The sequence below is a fragment of the Pleurodeles waltl genome, chromosome 1_1 (genome assembly GCF_031143425.1).
Source record: "Pleurodeles waltl isolate 20211129_DDA chromosome 1_1, aPleWal1.hap1.20221129, whole genome shotgun sequence".
Taxonomy (NCBI): Eukaryota; Metazoa; Chordata; class Amphibia; order Caudata; family Salamandridae; genus Pleurodeles; species Pleurodeles waltl.
In genome coordinates this window covers 18,464,125-18,487,044 of record NC_090436.1, presented here as the reverse complement: position 1 = coordinate 18,487,044, position 22,920 = coordinate 18,464,125, and positions in this window count along the sequence as shown.

The window sequence follows — 22,920 nt, the reverse complement described above, 5'->3', positions numbered from 1 at the left end:
AGGGCTAGATATCAGGAAGATGCTGGATGTGGTGGTAAGGCTAGATATCAGGAAGCTACTGGATGTGGGGGCATGGCTAGATATCAGGAAGATGCTGGATGTGGTGGTAAGGCTAGATATCAGGAAGCTACTGGATGTGGGGGCATGGCTAGATATCAGGAAGATACTGGATGTGGGGGCAGGGCTAGATATCCGGAAGATGCTGGATGTAGTGGTGGGGCTAGATATCAGGAAGATGCTGGATGTGGGAGCAGGGCTAGATATCAGGAAGCTGCTAGGATGTGGGAGCAGGGATAGATATCAGGAAGATGCTGGATGTGGAGGTGAGGCTAGACACAAGGAAGATGCTAGGATGTAGGGGCAGGGCTAGATAACAGGAAGATGCTGGATATGGGGGCAGGGCTACACATTAGGTAGATGCTAGGATGTGGGGACAGAGCTAGATGCCAGGAAGATGCTGTGATGTGGGGGTGGGGCTAGACATTAGGAAGATGCTGTGGTGTGGGGGTGGGTCTAGATATCGGGAAGATGCTGGATGTGGGGGCAGGTCTAGATATCAGGAAGATGCTAGATGTGGAGGCAGGGATAGTTATTAGGACGATGCTGCATGTGGGGGCACAGCTACACATCAGGTAGATGCTAGGATGTGGGGACAGAGCTAGATGCCAGAAAGATGCTGATATGTGGGGGTGGGGCTACACATCAGGTAGATGCTAAGATGCGGGGACAGAGCTAGACACCAGGAAGATGCTGTGATGTGGGGGTGGGGCTAGACATCAGAAAGATGCTGTGATGTGGGGGGTGAGGCTAGATATCAGGAAGATGCTAGATATGGGGCAGGGTAGATATCAGGAAGATGCTGGATGTGGGGGCAGGGCTACACATCAGGTAGATGCTAGGATGTAGGGACAGAGCTACATGCCAGGAAGATGCTGTGATGTGGGGGTGGGTCTAGACATCAGGAAGATGCTGTGATGTGGGGGCAGGATAGATATCAGGAAGATGCTGGATGTGGGGGCAGGGCTAGATATCAGGAAGATGCTGGATGTGGTGGTGGGGCTAGATATCAGGAAGATACTGGATGTGGTGGTGGTGGGGCTAGATATCAGAATTAAACTGGATGTGGGGGCACGGCTACATATCAGGAAGATACTGGATGTGGAGGCAGGGCTAGATATCAGGAAGATGCTGGATGTGGTGTTGGGGCTAGATATCAGGAAGATACTGGATGTGGAAGCAGGGCTAGATATCACGAAGATACTGGATGTGGAGGCAGGGCTAGATATCAGGAAGATGCTGGATGTGGTGGTTTTTCTAGATATCAGGAATATACTGGATGTGGGGGCACGGCTACATATCAGGAAGATACTGGATGTGGAGGCAGTGCTAGATATCAGGAAGATGCTGGGTGTGATGGTGAGGCTAGATATCAGGAAGATACTGGATGTGGGGGCAGGGCTAGATATCAGGAAGATGCTGGATGTGGTGGTGGGGCTAGATATCAGGAAGATGCTGGATGTGGAGGCAGGGCTAGATATCAGGAAGATGCTGGATGTGGTGGTGAGCCTACATATCAGGAAGCTACTGGATGTGGGGGCAGGGCTAGATATCAGGAAGATGCTGGATGTGGTGTGAGGCTAGATATCAGGAAGATACTGGATGTGGGGGCAGGGCTAGATATCAGGAAGATGCTGGATGTGGTGGTGGGGCTAGATATCAGGAAGATGCTGGATGTGGTGGTGGGGCTAGATATCAGGAAGATGCTGGATGTGGGAGCAGGGCTAGATATCAGGAAGCTGCTAGGATGTGGGAGCAGGGATAGATATCAGGAAGATGCTGGATGTGGAGGTGAGGCTAGACACCAGGAAGATGCTAGGATGTGGGGGCAGGGCTAGATAGCAGGAAGATGCTGGATATTGGGGCAGGGCTACACATCAGGTAGATGCTAGGATGTGGGGACAGAGCTAGATGCCAGGAAGATGCTGTGATGTAGGGGTGGGGCTAGACATTAGGAAGATGCTGTGGTGTGGGGCTAGATATCGGGAAGATGCTGGATGTGGGGGCAGGGCTATATATCAGGAAGATGCTGGATGTGGGGGCAGGGCTAGATATCAGGAAGACACTGGATGTGGGGCAGGGCTAGATATCAGGAAGATACTGGAAGCGGGGGCAGGGCTAGATATCAGGAAGATGCTGGATGTGGTGGTGGGGCTAGATATCAGGAAGAAACTGGATGTGGTGGTGGGGCTAGATATCAGGAATAAACTGGATGTGGGGGCACGGCCACATATCAGGAAGATACTGGATGTGGAGGCAGGGCTAGATATCAGGAAGATGCTGGATGTGGAGGCAGGGCTAGATATCAGGAAGATACTGGATGTGGTGGTGGGGCTAGATATCAGGAAGATGCTGGATGTGGGGGCACAGCTACATATCAGGAAGATACTGGATGTGGAGGCAGGGCTAGATATCATGAAGATGCTGGATGTGGTGGTGAGGCTAGATATCAGGAATATACTGGATGTGGGGGCACGGCTACATATCAGTAGATACTGGATGTGGAGGCAGGGCTAGATATCAGGAAGATGCTGGATGTGGTGGTGGTACTAGATATCAGGAAGATACTGGATGTGGGGGCAGGGCTAGATATTAGGAAGATACTGGATGTGGGGGCAGGGCTAGATATCAGGAAGATGTTGGATGTGGTGGTGGGGCTAGATAGCAGGAAGATACTGGATGTGGTGGTGGGGCTAGATATTAGGAAGATACTGGATGTGGTGGTGGGGCTAGATATCAGGAATATACTGGATGTGGGGGCACGGCTACATATCAGGAAGATACTGGATATGGAGGCAGGGCTAGATATCAGGAAGATGCTGGATATGGTGTTGGGGCTAGATATCAGGACGATGCTGGATGTGGAGGCAGGGCTAGATATCAGGAAGATGCTGGATGTGGTGGTGGGGCTAGATGTCAGGAAGATGTTGGATGTGGGGGCACGGCTACATATCAGGAAGATACTGGATGTGGAGGCAGGGCTAGATATCAGGAAGATGCTGGATGTGGAGGCAGGGCTAGATATCAGGAAGATGCTGGATGTGGTGGTGAGGCTAGATATCAGGAATATACTGGATGTGGGGGCACGGCTACATATCAGGAAGATACTGGATGAAGAGGCAGGGCTAGATATCAGGAAGATGCTGGGTGTGGTGGTGAGCCTAGATATCAGGAAGACACTGGATATGGGGGCAGGGCTAGATATAAGGAAGAGGCTGGATGTGGTGGTGAGGCTAGATATCAGGAAGATACTGGATGTGGGGGCAGGGCTAGATATCAGGAAGATGCTGGATGTGGGGGCACGGCCACATATCAGGAAGATACTGGATGTGGAGGCAGGGCTAGATATCAGGAAGATGCTGGATGTGGAGGCAGGGCTAGATATCAGGAAGATACTGGATGTGGTGGTGGGGCTAGATATCAGGAAGATGCTGGATGTGGGGGCACAGCTACATATCAGGAAGATACTGGATGTGGAGGCAGGGCTAGATATCATGAAGATGCTGGATGTGGTGGTGAGGCTAGATATCAGGAATATACTGGATGTGGGGGCACGGCTACATATCAGTAGATACTGGATGTGGAGGCAGGGCTAGATATCAGGAAGATGCTGGATGTGGTGGTGGTACTAGATATCAGGAAGATACTGGATGTGGGGGCAGGGCTAGATATTAGGAAGATACTGGATGTGGGGGCAGGGCTAGATATCAGGAAGATGTTGGATGTGGTGGTGGGGCTAGATAGCAGGAAGATACTGGATGTGGTGGTGGGGCTAGATATTAGGAAGATACTGGATGTGGTGGTGGGGCTAGATATCAGGAATATACTGGATGTGGGGGCACGGCTACATATCAGGAAGATACTGGATATGGAGGCAGGGCTAGATATCAGGAAGATGCTGGATATGGTGTTGGGGCTAGATATCAGGACGATGCTGGATGTGGAGGCAGGGCTAGATATCAGGAAGATGCTGGATGTGGTGGTGGGGCTAGATGTCAGGAAGATGTTGGATGTGGGGGCACGGCTACATATCAGGAAGATACTGGATGTGGAGGCAGGGCTAGATATCAGGAAGATGCTGGATGATGAGGCAGGGCTAGATATCAGGAAGATGCTGGATGTGGTGGTGAGGCTAGATATCAGGAATATACTGGATGTGGGGGCACGGCTACATATCAGGAAGATACTGGATGAAGAGGCAGGGCTAGATATCAGGAAGATGCTGGGTGTGGTGGTGAGCCTAGATATCAGGAAGACACTGGATATGGGGGCAGGGCTAGATATAAGGAAGAGGCTGGATGTGGTGGTGAGGCTAGATATCAGGAAGATACTGGATGTGGGGGCAGGGCTAGATATCAGGAAGATGCTGGATGTGGTGGTGGGGCTAGATATCAGGAAGATGCTGGATGTGGAGGCAGGGCTATATATCAGGAAGATGCTGGATGTGGAGGCAGGGCTAGATATCAGGAAGATGCTGGATGTGGTGGTGAGGCTAGATATCAGGAAGATGCTGGATGTGGAGGCACGGCTAGATATCAGGAAGATGCTGGATGTGGTGGTGGGGCTAGATATCAGGAAGATGCTGGATGTGGAGGCAGGGCTAGCTTTCAGGAAGATGCTGGATGTGGAGGCATGGCTAGATATCACAAAGATGTTGGATGTGGTGGTGGGGCTAGATATCAGGAAGATACTGGATGTGGGTGCAGGGCTAGATATCAGGAAGTTGCTGGATGTGGTGGTGGGGCTAGATATCAGGAAGATGCTGGATGTGGTGGTGGGGCTAGATATCAGGAAGATACTGGATGTGGTGATGGGGTTAGATATCAGGAATATACTGGATGTGGGGGCGCGGCTACATATCAGGAAGATACTGGATATGGAGGCAGGGCTAGATATCAGGAAGATGCTGGATGTGGAGGCAGGGCTAGATATCAGGAAGATGCTGGATGTGGTGGTGAGGCTAGATATCAGGAATATACTGGATGTGGGGCAGGGCTACATATCAGGAAGATACTGGATGTGGAGGCAGGGCTAGATATCAGGAAGATGCTGGGTGTGGTGGAGAGGCTAGATATCAGGAAGATACTGGATGTGGGGGCAGGGCTAGATATCAGGAAGATGCTGGATGTGGTGGTGGGGCTAGATATAAGGAAGATACTGGATGTGGAGGCAGGGCTAGATATCAGGAAGATGCTGGATGTGGTGGTGGGGCTAGATATCAGGAAGATGCTGGATGTGGTGGTGGGGCTAGATATCAGGAAGATACTGGATGTGGTGATGGGGTTAGATATCAGGAATATACTGGATGTGGGGGCGCGGCTACATATCAGGAAGATACTGGATATGGAGGCAGGGCTAGATATCAGGAAGATGCTGGATGTGGAGGCAGGGCTAGATATCAGGAAGATGCTGGATGTGGTGGTGAGGCTAGATATCAGGAATATACTGGATGTGGGGCAGGGCTACATATCAGGAAGATACTGGATGTGGAGGCAGGGCTAGATATCAGGAAGATGCTGGATGTGGTGGTGGGGCTAGATATCAGGAAGATACTGGATGTGGTGGTGGGGTTAGATATCAGGAATATACTGGATGTGGGGGCGCGGCTACATATCAGGAAGATACTGGATATGGAGGCAGGGCTAGATATCAGGAAGATGCTGGATGTGGTGTTGGGGCTAGATATCAGGAAGATGCTGGATGTGGAGGCAGGGCTAGATATCAGGAAGATGCTGGATGTGGGGGCACAGCTACATATCAGGAAGATACTGGATGTGGAGGCAGGGCTAGATATCAGGAAGATGCTGGATGTGAAGGCAGGGCTAGATATCAGGAAGATGCTGGATGTGGTGGTGAGGCTAGATATCAGGAATATACTGGATGTGGGGCAGGGCTACATATCAGGAAGATACTGGATGTGGAGGCAGGGCTAGATATCAGGAAGATGCTGGGTGTGGTGGAGAGGCTAGATATCAGGAAGATACTGGATGTGGGGGCAGGGCTAGATATCAGGAAGATGCTGGATGTGGTGGTAAGGCTAGATATCAGGAAGCTACTGGATGTGGGGGCATGGCTAGATATCAGGAAGATGCTGGATGTGGCGTGAGGCTAGATATCCGGAAGATACTGGATGTGGGGGCAGGGCTAGATATCCGGAAGATGCTGGATGTAGTGGTGGGGCTAGATATCAGGAAGATGCTGGATGTGGGAGCAGGGCTAGATATCAGGAAGCTGCTAGGATGTGGGAGCAGGGATAGATATCAGGAAGATGCTGGATGTGGAGGTGAGGCTAGACACAAGGAAGATGCTAAGATGTAGGGGCAGGGCTAGATAACAGGAAGATGCTGGATATGGGGGCAGGGCTACACATTAGGTAGATGCTAGGATGTGGGGACAGAGCTAGATGCCAGGAAGATGCTGTGATGTGGGGGTGGGGCTAGACATTAGGAAGATGCTGTGGTGTGGGGGTGGGGCTAGATATCGGGAAGATGCTGGATGTGGGGGCAGGTCTAGATATCAGGAAGATGCTAGATGTGGAGGCAGGGATAGTTATTAGGACGATGCTGCATGTGGGGGCACAGCTACACATCAGGTAGATGCTAGGATGTGGGGACAGAGCTAGATGCCAGAAAGATGCTGATATGTGGGGGTGGGGCTACACATCAGGTAGATGCTAAGATGCGGGGACAGAGCTAGACACCAGGAAGATGCTGTGATGTGGGGGTGGGGCTAGACATCAGAAAGATGCTGTAATGTGGGGGGTGAGGCTAGATATCAGGAAGATGCTAGATATGGGGCAGGGTAGATATCAGGAAGATGCTGGATGTGGGGGCAGGGCTACACATCAGGTAGATGCTAGGATGTAGGGACAGAGCTACATGCCAGGAAGATGCTGTGATGTGGGCGTGGGTCTAGACATCAGGAAGATGCTGTGATGTGGGGGCAGGATAGATATCAGGAAGATGCTGGATGTGGGGGCAGGGCTAGATATCAGGAAGATGCTGGATGTGGTGGTGGGGCTAGATATCAGGAAGATACTGGATGTGGTGGTGGTGGGGCTAGATATCAGAATTAAACTGGATGTGGGGGCACGGCTACATATCAGGAAGATACTGGATGTAGAGGCAGGGCTAGATATCAGGAAGATGCTGGATGTGGTGTTGGGGCTAGATATCAGGAAGATACTGGATGTGGAAGCAGGGCTAGATATCACGAAGATACTGGATGTGGAGGCAGGGCTAGATATCAGGAAGATGCTGGATGTGGTGGTTTTTCTAGATATCAGGAATATACTGGATGTGGGGGCACGGCTACATATCAGGAAGATACTGGATGTGGAGGCAGGGCTAGATATCAGGAAGATGCTGGGTGTGATGGTGAGGCTAGATATCAGGAAGATACTGGATGTGGGGGCAGGGCTAGATATCAGGAAGATGCTGGATGTGGTGGTGGGGCTAGATATCAGGAAGATGCTGGATGTGGAGGCAGGGCTAGATATCAGGAAGATGCTGGATGTGGTGGTGAGCCTACATATCAGGAAGCTACTGGATGTGGGGGCAGGGCTAGATATCAGGAAGATGCTGGATGTGGTGTGAGGCTAGATAACAGGAAGATACTGGATGTGGGGGCAGGGCTAGATATCAGGAAGATGCTGGATGTGGTGGTGGGGCTAGATATCAGGAAGATGCTGGATGTGGTGGTGGGGCTAGATATCAGGAAGATGCTGGATGTGGGAGCAGGGCTAGATATCAGGAAGCTGCTAGGATGTGGGAGCAGGGATAGATATCAGGAAGATGCTGGATGTGGAGGTGAGGCTAGACACCAGGAAGATGCTAGGATGTGGGGGCAGGGCTAGATAGCAGGAAGATGCTGGATATTGGGGCAGGGCTACACATCAGGTAGATGCTAGGATGTGGGGACAGAGCTAGATGCCAGGAAGATGCTGTGATGTAGGGGTGGGGCTAGACATTAGGAAGATGCTGTGGTGTGGGGCTAGATATCGGGAAGATGCTGGATGTGGGGGCAGGGCTATATATCAGGAAGATGCTGGATGTGGGGGCAGGGCTAGATATCAGGAAGACACTGGATGTGGGGCAGGGCTAGATATCAGGAAGATACTGGAAGCGGGGGCAGGGCTAGATATCAGGAAGATGCTGGATGTGGTGGTGGGGCTAGATATCAGGAAGAAACTGGATGTGGTGGTGGGGCTAGATATCAGGAATAAACTGGATGTGGGGGCACGACCACATATCAGGAAGATACTGGATGTGGAGGCAGGGCTAGATATCAGGAAGATGCTGGATGTGGAGGCAGGGCTAGATATCAGGAAGATACTGGATGTGGTGGTGGGGCTAGATATCAGGAAGATGCTGGATGTGGGGGCACAGCTACATATCAGGAAGATGCTAGGATGTGGGGACAGAGCTAGATGCCAGAAAGATGCTGATATGTGGGGGTGGGGCTACACATCAGGTAGATGCTAAGATGCGGGGACAGAGCTAGACACCAGGAAGATGCTGTGATGTGGGGGTGGGGCTAGACATCAGAAAGATGCTGTGATGTGGGGGGTGAGGCTAGATATCAGGAAGATGCTAGATATGGGGCAGGGTAGATATCAGGAAGATGCTGGATGTGGGGGCAGGGCTACACATCAGGTAGATGCTAGGATGTAGGGACAGAGCTACATGCCAGGAAGATGCTGTGATGTGGGGGTGGGTCTAGACATCAGGAAGATGCTGTGATGTGGGGGCAGGATAGATATCAGGAAGATGCTGGATGTGGGGGCAGGGCTAGATATCAGGAAGATGCTGGATGTGGTGGTGGGGCTAGATATCAGGAAGATACTGGATGTGGTGGTGGTGGGGCTAGATATCAGAATTAAACTGGATGTGGGGGCACGGCTACATATCAGGAAGATACTGGATGTGGAGGCAGGGCTAGATATCAGGAAGATGCTGGATGTGGTGTTGGGGCTAGATATCAGGAAGATACTGGATGTGGAAGCAAGGCTAGATATCACGAAGATACTGGATGTGGAGGCAGGGCTAGATATCAGGAAGATGCTGGATGTGGTGGTTTTTCTAGATATCAGGAATATACTGGATGTGGGGGCACGGCTACATATCAGGAAGATACTGGATGTGGAGGCAGGGCTAGATATCAGGAAGATGCTGGGTGTGATGGTGAGGCTAGATATCAGGAAGATACTGGATGTGGGGGCAGGGCTAGATATCAGGAAGATGCTGGATGTGGTGGTGGGGCTAGATATCAGGAAGATGCTGGATGTGGAGGCAGGGCTAGATATCAGGAAGATGCTGGATGTGGTGGTGAGCCTACATATCAGGAAGCTACTGGATGTGGGGGCAGGGCTAGATATCAGGAAGATGCTGGATGTGGTGTGAGGCTAGATAACAGGAAGATACTGGATGTGGGGGCAGGGCTAGATATCAGGAAGATGCTGGATGTGGTGGTGGGGCTAGATATCAGGAAGATGCTGGATGTGGTGGTGGGGCTAGATATCAGGAAGATGCTGGATGTGGGAGCAGGGCTAGATATCAGGAAGCTGCTAGGATGTGGGAGCAGGGATAGATATCAGGAAGATGCTGGATGTGGAGGTGAGGCTAGACACCAGGAAGATGCTAGGATGTGGGGGCAGGGCTAGATAGCAGGAAGATGCTGGATATTGGGGCAGGGCTACACATCAGGTAGATGCTAGGATGTGGGGACAGAGCTAGATGCCAGGAAGATGCTGTGATGTAGGGGTGGGGCTAGACATTAGGAAGATGCTGTGGTGTGGGGCTAGATATCGGGAAGATGCTGGATGTGGGGGCAGGGCTATATATCAGGAAGATGCTGGATGTGGGGGCAGGGCTAGATATCAGGAAGACACTGGATGTGGGGCAGGGCTAGATATCAGGAAGATACTGGAAGCGGGGGCAGGGCTAGATATCAGGAAGATGCTGGATGTGGTGGTGGGGCTAGATATCAGGAAGAAACTGGATGTGGTGGTGGGGCTAGATATCAGGAATAAACTGGATGTGGGGGCACGGCCACATATCAGGAAGATACTGGATGTGGAGGCAGGGCTAGATATCAGGAAGATGCTGGATGTGGAGGCAGGGCTAGATATCAGGAAGATACTGGATGTGGTGGTGGGGCTAGATATCAGGAAGATGCTGGATGTGGGGGCACAGCTACATATCAGGAAGATACTGGATGTGGAGGCAGGGCTAGATATCATGAAGATGCTGGATGTGGTGTTGGGGCTAGATATCAGGAAGATACTGGATGTGGAGGCAGGGCTAGATATCAGGCAGATGCTGGATGTGGTGGTGAGGCTAGATATCAGGAATATACTGGATGTGGGGGCACGGCTACATATCAGTAGATACTGGATGTGGAGGCAGGGCTAGATATCAGGAAGATGCTGGATGTGGTGGTGAGGCTAGATATCAGGAAGATACTGGATATGGGGGCAGGGCTAGATATCAGGAAGATGCTGGATGTGGTGGTGGGGCTAGATATCAGGAAGATACTGGATGATGGGGCAGGGCTAGATATCAGGAAGATGCTGGATGTGGTGGTGGGGCTAGATATCAGGAAGATACTGGATGTGGAGGCAGGGCTAGATATCAGGAATATGCTGGATGTGGTGGTGAGGCTAGATATCAGGAATATACTGGATGTGGGGTCACGGCTACATATCAGGAAGATACTGGATGTGGAGGCAGGGCTAGATATCAGGAAGATGCTGGATGTGGTGGTGAGGCTAGATATCAGGAAGATACTGGATGTGGGGGCAGGGCTAGATATCAGGAAGATTCTGGATGTGGAGGCAGGGCTAGATATCAGGAAGATGCTGGATGTGAAGGCAGGGCTAGATATCAGGAAGATGCTGGATGTGGTGGTGAGGCTAGATATCAGGAATATACTGGATGTGGGGCAGGGCTACATATCAGGAAGATACTGGATGTGGAGGCAGGGCTAGATATCAGGAAGATGCTGGGTGTGGTGGAGAGGCTAGATATCAGGAAGATACTGGATGTGGGGGCAGGACTAGATATCAGGAAGATGCTGGATGTGGTGGTAAGGCTAGATATCAGGAAGCTACTGGATGTGGGGGCATGGCTAGATATCAGGAAGATGCTGGATGTGGCGTGAGGCTAGATATCCGGAAGATACTGGATGTGGGGGCAGGGCTAGATATCCGGAAGATGCTGGATGTAGTGGTGGGGCTAGATATCAGGAAGATGCTGGATGTGGGAGCAGGGCTAGATATCAGGAAGCTGCTAGGATGTGGGAGCAGGGATAGATATCAGGAAGATGCTGGATGTGGAGGTGAGGCTAGACACAAGGAAGATGCTAGGATGTAGGGGCAGGGCTAGATAACAGGAAGATGCTGGATATGGGGGCAGGGCTACACATTAGGTAGATGCTAGGATGTGGGGACAGAGCTAGATGCCAGGAAGATGCTGTGATGTGGGGGTGGGGCTAGACATTAGGAAGATGCTGTGGTGTGGGGGTGGGGCTAGATATCGGGAAGATGCTGGATGTGGGGGCAGGTCTAGATATCAGGAAGATGCTAGATGTGGAGGCAGGGATAGGTATTAGGACGATGCTGCATGTGGGGGCACAGCTACACATCAGGTAGATGCTAGGATGTGGGGACAGAGCTAGATGCCAGAAAGATGCTGATATGTGGGGGTGGGGCTACACATCAGGTAGATGCTAAGATGCGGGGACAGAGCTAGACACCAGGAAGATGCTGTGATGTGGGGGTGGGGCTAGACATCAGAAAGATGCTGTGATGTGGGGGGTGAGGCTAGATATCAGGAAGATGCTAGATATGGGGCAGGGTAGATATCAGGAAGATGCTGGATGTGGGGGCAGGGCTAGACATCAGGTAGATGCTAGGATGTAGGGACAGAGCTACATGCCAGGAAGATGCTGTGATGTGGGGGTGGGTCTAGACATCAGGAAGATGCTGTGATGTGGGGGCAGGATAGATATCAGGAAGATGCTGGATGTGGGGGCAGGGCTAGATATCAGGAAGATGCTGGATGTGGTGGTGGGGCTAGATATCAGGAAGATACTGGATGTGGTGGTGGTGGGGCTAGATATCAGAATTAAACTGGATGTGGGGGCACGGCTACATATCAGGAAGATACTGGATGTGGAGGCAGGGCTAGATATCAGGAAGATGCTGGATGTGGTGTTGGGGCTAGATATCAGGAAGATACTGGATGTGGAAGCAGGGCTAGATATCACGAAGATACTGGATGTGGAGGCAGGGCTAGATATCAGGAGGATGCTGGATGTGGTGGTTTTTCTAGATATCAGGAATATACTGGATGTGGGGGCACGGCTACATATCAGGAAGATACTGGATGTGGAGGCAGGGCTAGATATCAGGAAGATGCTGGGTGTGATGGTGAGGCTAGATATCAGGAAGATACTGGATGTGGGGGCAGGGCTAGATATCAGGAAGATGCTGGATGTGGTGGTGGGGCTAGATATCAGGAAGATGCTGGATGTGGAGGCAGGGCTAGATATCAGGAAGATGCTGGATGTGGTGGTGAGCCTACATATCAGGAAGCTACTGGATGTGGGGGCAGGGCTAGATATCAGGAAGATGCTGGATGTGGTGTGAGGCTAGATATCAGGAAGATACTGGATGTGGGGGCAGGGCTAGATATCAGGAAGATGCTGGATGTGGTGGAGGGCTAGATATCAGGAAGATGCTGGATGTGGTGGTGGGGCTAGATATCAGGAAGATGCTGGATGTGGGAGCAGGGCTAGATATCAGGAAGCTGCTAGGATGTGGGAGCAGGGATAGATATCAGGAAGATGGTGGATGTGGAGGTGAGGCTAGACACCAGGAAGATGCTAGGATGTGGGGGCAGGGCTAGATAGCAGGAAGATGCTGGATATTGGAGCAGGGCTACACATCAGGTAGATGCTAGGATGTGGGGACAGAGCTAGATGCCAGGAAGATGCTGTGATGTAGGGGTGGGGCTAGACATTAGGAAGATGCTGTGGTGTGGGGCTAGATATCGGGAAGATGCTGGATGTGGGGGCAGGGCTATATATCAGGAAGATGCTGGATGTGGGGGCAGGGCTAGATATCAGGAAGACACTGGATGTGGGGCAGGGCTAGATATCAGGAAGATACTGGAAGCGGGGGCAGGGCTAGATATCAGGAAGATGCTGGATGTGGTGGTGGGGCTAGATATCAGGAAGAAACTGGATGTGGTGGTGGGGCTAGATATCAGGAATAAACTGGATGTGGGGGCACGGCCACATATCAGGAAGATACTGGATGTGGAGGCAGGGCTAGATATCAGGAAGATGCTGGATGTGGAGGCAGGGCTAGATATCAGGAAGATACTGGATGTGGTGGTGGGGCTAGATATCAGGAAGATGCTGGATGTGGGGGCACAGCTACATATCAGGAAGATACTGGATGTGGAGGCAGGGCTAGATATCATGAAGATGCTGGATGTGGTGTTGGGGCTAGATATCAGGAAGATACTGGATGTGGAGGCAGGGCTAGATATCAGGCAGATGCTGGATGTGGTGGTGAGGCTAGATATCAGGAATATACTGGATGTGGGGGCACGGCTACATATCAGTAGATACTGGATGTGGAGGCAGGGTTAGATATCAGGAAGATGGTGGATGTGGTGGTGGTACTAGATATCAGGAAGATACTGGATGTGGGGGCAGGGCTAGATATTAGGAAGATACTGGATGTGGGGGCAGGGCTAGATATCAGGAAGATGTTGGATGTGGTGGTGGGGCTAGATAGCAGGAAGATACTGGATGTGGTGGTGGGGCTAGATATTAGGAAGATACTGGATGTGGTGGTGGGGCTAGATATCAGGAATATACTGGATGTGGGGGCACGGCTACATATCAGGAAGATACTGGATATGGAGGCAGGGCTAGATATCAGGAAGATGCTGGATATGGTGTTGGGGCTAGATATCAGGACGATGCTGGATGTGGAGGCAGGGCTAGATATCAGGAAGATGCTGGATGTGGTGGTGGGGCTAGATGTCAGGAAGATGTTGGATGTGGGGGCACGGCTACATATCAGGAAGATACTGGATGTGGAGGCAGGGCTAGATATCAGGAAGATGCTGGATGTGGAGGCAGGGCTAGATATCAGGAAGATGCTGGATGTGGTGGTGAGGCTAGATATCAGGAATATACTGGATGTGGGGGCACGGCTACATATCAGGAAGATACTGGATGAAGAGGCAGGGCTAGATATCAGGAAGATGCTGGGTGTGGTGGTGAGCCTAGATATCAGGAAGACACTGGATATGGGGGCAGGGCTAGATATAAGGAAGAGGCTGGATGTGGTGGTGAGGCTAGATATCAGGAAGATACTGGATGTGGGGGCAGGGCTAGATATCAGGAAGATGCTGGATGTGGTGGTGGGGCTAGATATCAGGAAGATGCTGGATGTGGAGGCAGGGCTATATATCAGGAAGATGCTGGATGTGGAGGCAGGGCTAGATATCAGGAAGATGCTGGATGTGGTGGTGAGGCTAGATATCAGGAAGATGCTGGATGTGGAGGCAGGGCTAGATATCAGGAAGATGCTGGATGTGGTGGTGGGGCTAGATATCAGGAAGATGCTGGATGTGGAGGCAGGGCTAGCTTTCAGGAAGATGCTGGATGTGGAGGCATGGCTAGATATCACGAAGATGTTGCATGTGGTGGTGGGGCTAGATATCAGGAAGATACTGGATGTGGGTGCAGGGCTAGATATCAGGAAGATGCTGGATGTGGTGGTGGGGCTAGATATCAGGAAGATGCTGGATGTGGTGGTGGGGCTAGATATCAGGAAGATACTGGATGTGGTGATGGGGTTAGATATCAGGAATATACTGGATGTGGGGGCGCGGCTACATATCAGGAAGATACTGGATATGGAGGCAGGGCTAGATATCAGGAAGATGCTGGATGTGGAGGCAGGGCTAGATATCAGGAAGATGCTGGATGTGGTGGTGAGGCTAGATATCAGGAATATACTGGATGTGGGGCAGGGCTACATATCAGGAAGATACTGGATGTGGAGGCAGGGCTAGATATCAGGAAGATGCTGGGTGTGGTGGAGAGGCTAGATATCAGGAAGATACTGGATGTGGGGGCAGGGCTAGATATCAGGAAGATGCTGGATGTGGTGGTGGGGCTAGATATAAGGAAGATACTGGATGTGGAGGCAGGGCTAGATATCAGGAAGATGCTGGATGTGGTGGTGGGGCTAGATATCAGGAAGATGCTGGATGTGGTGGTGGGGCTAGATATCAGGAAGATACTGGATGTGGTGGTGGGGTTAGATATCAGGAATATACTGGATGTGGGGGCGCGGCTACATATCAGGAAGATACTGGATATGGAGGCAGGGCTAGATATCAGGAAGATGCTGGATGTGGTGTTGGGTCTAGATATCAGGAAGATGCTGGATGTGGAGGCAGGGCTAGATATCAGGAAGATGCTGGATGTGGGGGCACAGCTACATATCAGGAAGATACTGGATGTGGAGGCAGGGCTAGATATCAGGAAGATGCTGGATGTGAAGGCAGGGCTAGATATCAGGAAGATGCTGAATGTGGTGGTGAGGCTAGATATCAGGAATATACTGGATGTGGGGCAGGGCTACATATCAGGAAGATACTGGATGTGGAGGCAGGGCTAGATATCAGGAAGATGCTGGGTGTGGTGGAGAGGCTAGATATCAGGAAGATACTGGATGTGGGGGCAGGGCTAGATATCAGGAAGATGCTGGATGTGGTGGTAAGGCTAGATATCAGGAAGCTACTGGATGTGGGGGCATGGCTAGATATCAGGAAGATGCTGGATGTGGCGTGAGGCTAGATATCCGGAAGATACTGGATGTGGGGGCAGGGCTAGATATCCGGAAGATGCTGGATGTAGTGGTGGGGCTAGATATCAGGAAGATGCTGGATGTGGGAGCAGGGCTAGATATCAGGAAGCTGCTAGGATGTGGGAGCAGGGATAGATATCAGGAAGATGCTGGATGTGGAGGTGAGGCTAGACACAAGGAAGATGCTAGGATGTAGGGGCAGGGCTAGATAACAGGAAGATGCTGGATATGGGGGCAGGGCTACACATTAGGTAGATGCTAGGATGTGGGGACAGAGCTAGATGCCAGGAAGATGCTGTGATGTGGGGGTGGGGCTAGACATTAGGAAGATGCTGTGGTATGGGGGTGGGGCTAGATATCGGGAAGATGCTGGATGTGGGGGCAGGTCTAGATATCAGGAAGATGCTAGATGTGGAGGCAGGGATAGTTATTAGGACGATGCTGCATGTGGGGGCACAGCTACACATCAGGTAGATGCTAGGATGTGGGGACAGAGCTAGATGCCAGAAAGATGCTGATATGTGGGGGTGGGGCTACACATCAGGTAGATGCTAAGATGCGGGGACAGAGCTAGACACCAGGAAGATGCTGTGATGTGGGGGTGGGGCTAGACATCAGAAAGATGCTGTGATGTGGGGGGTGAGGCTAGATATCAGGAAGATGCTAGATATGGGGCAGGGTAGATATCAGGAAGATGCTGGATGTGGGGGCAGGGCTACACATCAGGTAGATGCTAGGATGTAGGGACAGAGCTACATGCCAGGAAGATGCTGTGATGTGGGGGTGGGTCTAGACATCAGGAAGATGCTGTGATGTGGGGGCAGGATAGATATCAGGAAGATGCTGGATGTGGGGGCAGGGCTAGATATCAGGAAGATGCTGGATGTGGTGGTGGGGCTAGATATCAGGAAGATACTGGATGTGGTGGTGGTGGGGCTAGATATCAGAATTAAACTGGATGTGGGGGCACGGCTACATATCAGGAAGATACTGGATGTGGAGGCAGGGCTAGATATCAGGAAGATGCTGGATGTGGTGTTGGGGCTAGATATCAGGAAGATACTGGATGTGGAAGCAGGGCTAGATATCACGAAGATACTGGATGTGGAGGCAGGGCTAGATATCAGGAAGATGCTGGATGTGGTGGTTTTTCTAGATATCAGGAATATACTGGATGTGGGGGCACGGCTACATATCAGGAAGATACTGGATGTGGAGGCAGGGCTAGATATCAGGAAGATGCTGGGTGTGTTGGTGAGGCTAGATATCAGGAAGATACTGGATGTGGGGGCAGGGCTAGATATCAGGAAGATGCTGGATGTGGTGGTGGGGCTAGATATCAGGAAGATGCTGGATGTGGAGGCAGGGCTAGATATCAGGAAGATGCTGGATGTGGTGGTGAGCCTACATATCAGGAAGCTACTGGATGTGGGGGCAGGGCTAGATATCAGGAAGATGCTGGATGTGGTGTGAGGCTAGATATCAGGAAGATACTGGATGTGGGGGCAGGGCTAGATATCAGGAAGATGCTGGATGTGGTGGTGGGGCTAGATATCAGGAAGATGCTGGATGTGGTGGTGGGGCTAGATATCAGGAAGATGCTGGATGTGGGAGCAGGGCTAGATATCAGGAAGCTGCTAGGATGTGGGAGCAGGGATAGATATCAGGAAGATGCTGGATGTGGAGGTGAGGCTAGACACCAGGAAGATGCTAGGATGTGGGGGCAGGGCTAGATAGCAGGAAGATGCTGGATATTGGGGCAGGGCTACACATCAGGTAGATGCTAGGATGTGGGGACAGAGCTAGATGCCAGGAAGATGCTGTGATGTAGGGGTGGGGCTAGACATTAGGAAGATGCTGTGGTGTGGGGCTAGATATCGGGAAGATGCTGGATGTGGAGGCAGGGCTATATATCAGGAAGATGCTGGATGTGGGGGCAGGGCTAGATATCAGGAAGACACTGGATGTGGGGCAGGGCTAGATATCAGGAAGATACTGGAAGCGGGGGCAGGGCTAGATATCAGGAAGATGCTGGATGTGGTGGTGGGGATAGATATCAGGAAGAAACTGGATGTGGTGGTGGGGCTAGATATCAGGAATAAACTGGATGTGGGGGCACGGCCACATATCAGGAAGATACTGGATGTGGAGGCAGGGCTAGATATCAGGAAGATGCTGGATGTGGAGGCAGGGCTAGATATCAGGAAGATACTGGATGTGGTGGTGGGGCTAGATATCAGGAAGATGCTGGATGTGGGGGCACAGCTACATATCAGGAAGATACTGGATGTGGAGGCAGGGCTAGATATCATGAAGATGCTGGATGTGGTGTTGGGGCTAGATATCAGGAAGATACTGGATGTGGAGGCAGGGCTAGATATCAGGCAGATGCTGGATGTGGTGGTGAGGCTAGATATCAGGAATATACTGGATGTGGGGGCACGGCTACATATCAGTAGATACTGGATGTGGAGGCAGGGCTAGATATCAGGAAGATGCTGGATGTGGTGGTGGGGCTAGATATCAGGAAGATACTGGATGATGGGGCAGGGCTAGATATCAGGAAGATGCTGGATGTGGTGGTGGGGCTAGATATCAGGAAGATACTGGATGTGGAGGCAGGGCTAGATATCAGGAATATGCTGGATGTGGTGGTGAGGCTAGATATCAGGAATATACTGGATGTGGGGTCACGGCTACATATCAGGAAGATACTGGATGTGGAGGCAGGGCTAGATATCAGGAAGATGCTGGATGTGGTGGTGAGGCTAGATATCAGGAAGATACTGGATGTGGGGGCAGGGCTAGATATCAGGAAGATGCTGGATGTGGTGGTGAGGCTAGATATCAGGAAGGTACTGGATGTGGGGGCACAGCTACATATCAGTAGATACTGGATGTGGAGGCAGGGCTAGATATCAGGAAGATGCTGGATGTGGTGGTGAGGCTAGATATCAGGAAGATACTGGATGTGGGGGCAGGGCTAGATATCAGGAAGATGCTGGATGTGGTGGTGGGGCTAGATATCAGGAAGATACTGGATGAGGGGGCAGGGCTAGATATCAGGAAGATGCTGGATGTGGTGGTGGGGCTAGATATCAGGACGATACTGGATGTGGAGGCAGGGCTAGATATCAGGAAGATGCTGGATGTGGTGGTGAGGCTAGATATCAGGAAGATACTGGATGTGGGGGCAGGGCTAGATATCAGGAAGATGCTGGATGTGGTGGTGGGGCTAGATATCAGGAAGATACTGGATGAGGGGGCAGGGCTAGATATCAGGAAGATGCTGGATGTGGTGGTGGGGCTAGATATCAGGAAGATACTGGATGTGGAGGCAGGGCTAGATATCAGGAAGATGCTGGATGTGGTGGTGAGGCTAGATATCAGGAATGTACTGGATGTGGGGGCACGGCTACATATCAGGAAGATACTGGATGTGGAGGCAGGGCTAGATATCAGGAAGATGCTGGATGTGGTGGTTAGGCTAGATATCAGTAAGATACCGAATGTGGGGGTAGGGCTAGATATCAGGAAGATGCTCGATGTGGTGGTGGGTCTAGATATCAAGAAGATTCTTGGTGTGGTGGCTGGGCTAGATATCAGGAAGATGCTGGATGTGGTGCTGGGTCTAGATATCATGAAGATACTGGATGTGGGGGCAGGGCTAGATATCAGGAAGATGCTGGATGTGGTGGTGGGGCTAGATATCAGGAAGATGCTGGATGTGGGGGCAGGGCTATATATCAGGAAGATGCTGGATGTGGGGGCAGGGCTAGATATCAGGAAGACACTGGATGTGGGGCAGGGCTAGATATCAGGAAGATACTGGAAGCGGGGGCAGGGCTAGATATCAGGAAGATGCTGGATGTGGTGGTGGGGCTAGATATCAGGAAGAAACTGGATGTGGTGGTGGGGCTAGATATCAGGAATAAACTGGATGTGGGGGCACGGCCACATATCAGGAAGATACTGGATGTGGAGGCAGGGCTAGATATCAGGAAGATGCTGGATGTTGAGGCAGGGCTAGATATCAGGAAGATACTGGATGTGGTGGTGGGGCTAGATATCAGGAAGATGCTGGATGTGGGGGCACAGCTACATATCAGGAAGATACTGGATGTGGAGGCAGGGCTAGATATCATGAAGATGCTGGATGTGGTGTTGGGGCTAGATATCAGGAAGATACTGGATGTGGAGGCAGGGCTAGATATCAGGCAGATGCTGGATGTGGTGGTGAGGCTAGATATCAGGAATATACTGGATGTGGGGGCACGGCTACATATCAGTAGATACTGGATGTGGAGGCAGGGCTAGATATCAGGAAGATGCTGGATGTGGTGGTGAGGCTAGATATCAGGAAGATACTGGATATGGGGGCAGGGCTAGATATCAGGAAGATGCTGGATGTGGTGGTGGGGCTAGATATCAGGAAGATACTGGATGAGGGGGCAGGGCTAGATATCAGGAAGATGCTGGATGTGGTGGTGGGGCTAGATATCAGGAAGATACTGGATGTGGAGGCAGGGCTAGATATCAGGAATATGCTGGATGTGGTGGTGAGGCTAGATATCAGGAATATACTGGATGTGGGGTCACGGCACAATATCAGGAAGATACTGGATGTGGAGGCAGGGCTAGATATCAGGAAGATGCTGGATGTGGTGGTGAGGCTAGATATCAGGAAGATACTGGATGTGGGGGCAGGGCTAGATATCAGGAAGATGCTGGATGTGGTGGTGATGCTAGATATCAGGAAAGTACTGGATGTGGGGGCACAGCTACATATCAGTAGATACTGGATGTGGAGGCAGGGCTAGATATCAGGAAGATGCTGGATGTGGTGGTGAGGCTAGATATCAGGAAGATACTGGATGTGGGGGCAGGGCTAGATATCAGGAAGATGCTGGATGTGGTGGTGGGGCTAGATATCAGGAAGATACTGGATGAGGGGGCAGGGCTAGATATCAGGAAGATGCTGGATGTGGTGGTGGGGCTAGATATCAGGACGATACTGGATGTGGAGGCAGGGCTAGATATCAGGAAGATGCTGGATGTGGTGGTGAGGCTAGATATCAGGAAGATACTGGATGTGGGGGCAGGGCTAGATATCAGGAAGATGCTGGATGTGGTGGTGGGGCTAGATATCAGGAAGATACTGGATGAGGGGGCAGGGCTAGATATCAGGAAGATGCTGGATGTGGTGGTGGGGCTAGATATCAGGAAGATACTGGATGTGGAGGCAGGGCTAGATATCAGGAAGATGCTGGATGTGGTGGTGAGGCTAGATATCAGGAATGTACTGGATGTGGGGGCACGGCTACATATCAGGAAGATACTGGATGTGGAGGCAGGGCTAGATATCAGGAAGATGCTGGATGTGGTGTTGGGTCTAGATATCAGGAAAATGCTGGATGTGGAGGCAGGGCTAGATATCAGGAAGATGCTGGATGTGGGGGCACAGCTACATATCAGGAAAATACTGGATGTGGAGGCAGGGCTAGATATCAGGAAGATGCTGGATGTGAAGGCAGGGCTAGATATCAGGAAGATGCTGGATGTGGTGGTGAGGCTAGATATCAGGAATATACTGGATGTGGGGCAGGGCTACATATCAGGAAGATACTGGATGTGGAGGCAGGGCTAGATATCAGGAAGATGCTGGGTGTGGTGGAGAGGCTAGATATCAGGAAGATACTGGATGTGGGGGCAGGGCTAGATATCAGGAAGATGCTGGATGTGGTGGTAAGGCTAGATATCAGGAAGCTACTGGATGTGGGGGCATGGCTAGATATCAGGAAGATGCTGGATGTGGCGTGAGGCTAGATATCCGGAAGATACTGGATGTGGGGGCAGGGCTAGATATCCGGAAGATGCTGGATGTAGTGGTGGGGCTAGATATCAGGAAGATGCTGGATGTGGGAGCAGGGCTAGATATCAGGAAGCTGCTAGGATGTGGGAGCAGGGATAGATATCAGGAAGATGCTGGATGTGGAGGTGAGGCTAGACACAAGGAAGATGCTAGGATGTAGGGGCAGGGCTAGATAACAGGAAGATGCTGGATATGGGGGCAGGGCTACACATTAGGTAGATGCTAGGATGTGGGGACAGAGCTAGATGCCAGGAAGATGCTGTGATGTGGGGGTGGGGCTAGACATTAGGAAGATGCTGTGGTGTGGGGGTGGGGCTAGATATCGGGAAGATGCTGGATGTGGGGGCAGGTCTAGATATCAGGAAGATGCTAGATGTGGAGGCAGGGATAGTTATTAGGACGATGCTGCATGTGGGGGCACAGCTACACATCAGGTAGATGCTAGGATGTGGGGACAGAGCTAGATGCCAGAAAGATGCTGATATGTGGGGGTGGGGCTACACATCAGGTAGATGCTAAGATGCGGGGACAGAGCTAGACACCAGGAAGATGCTGTGATGTGGGGGTGGGGCTAGACATCAGAAAGATGCTGTGATGTGGGGGGTGAGGCTAGATATCAGGAAGATGCTAGATATGGGGCAGGGTAGATATCAGGAAGATGCTGGATGTGGGGGCAGGGCTACACATCAGGTAGATGCTAGGATGTAGGGACAGAGCTACATGCCAGGAAGATGCTGTGATGTGGGGGTGGGTCTAGACATCAGGAAGATGCTGTGATGTGGGGGCAGGATAGATATCAGGAAGATGCTGGATGTGGGGGCAGGGCTAGATATCAGGAAGATGCTGGATGTGGTGGTGGGGCTAGATATCAGGAAGATACTGGATGTGGTGGTGGTGGGGCTAGATATCAGAATTAAACTGGATGTGGGGGCACGGCTACATATCAGGAAGATACTGGATGTGGAGGCAGGGCTAGATATCAGGAAGATGCTGGATGTGGTGTTGGGGCTAGATATCAGGAAGATACTGGATGTGGAAGCAGGGCTAGATATCACGAAGATACTGGATGTGGAGGCAGGGCTAGATATCAGGA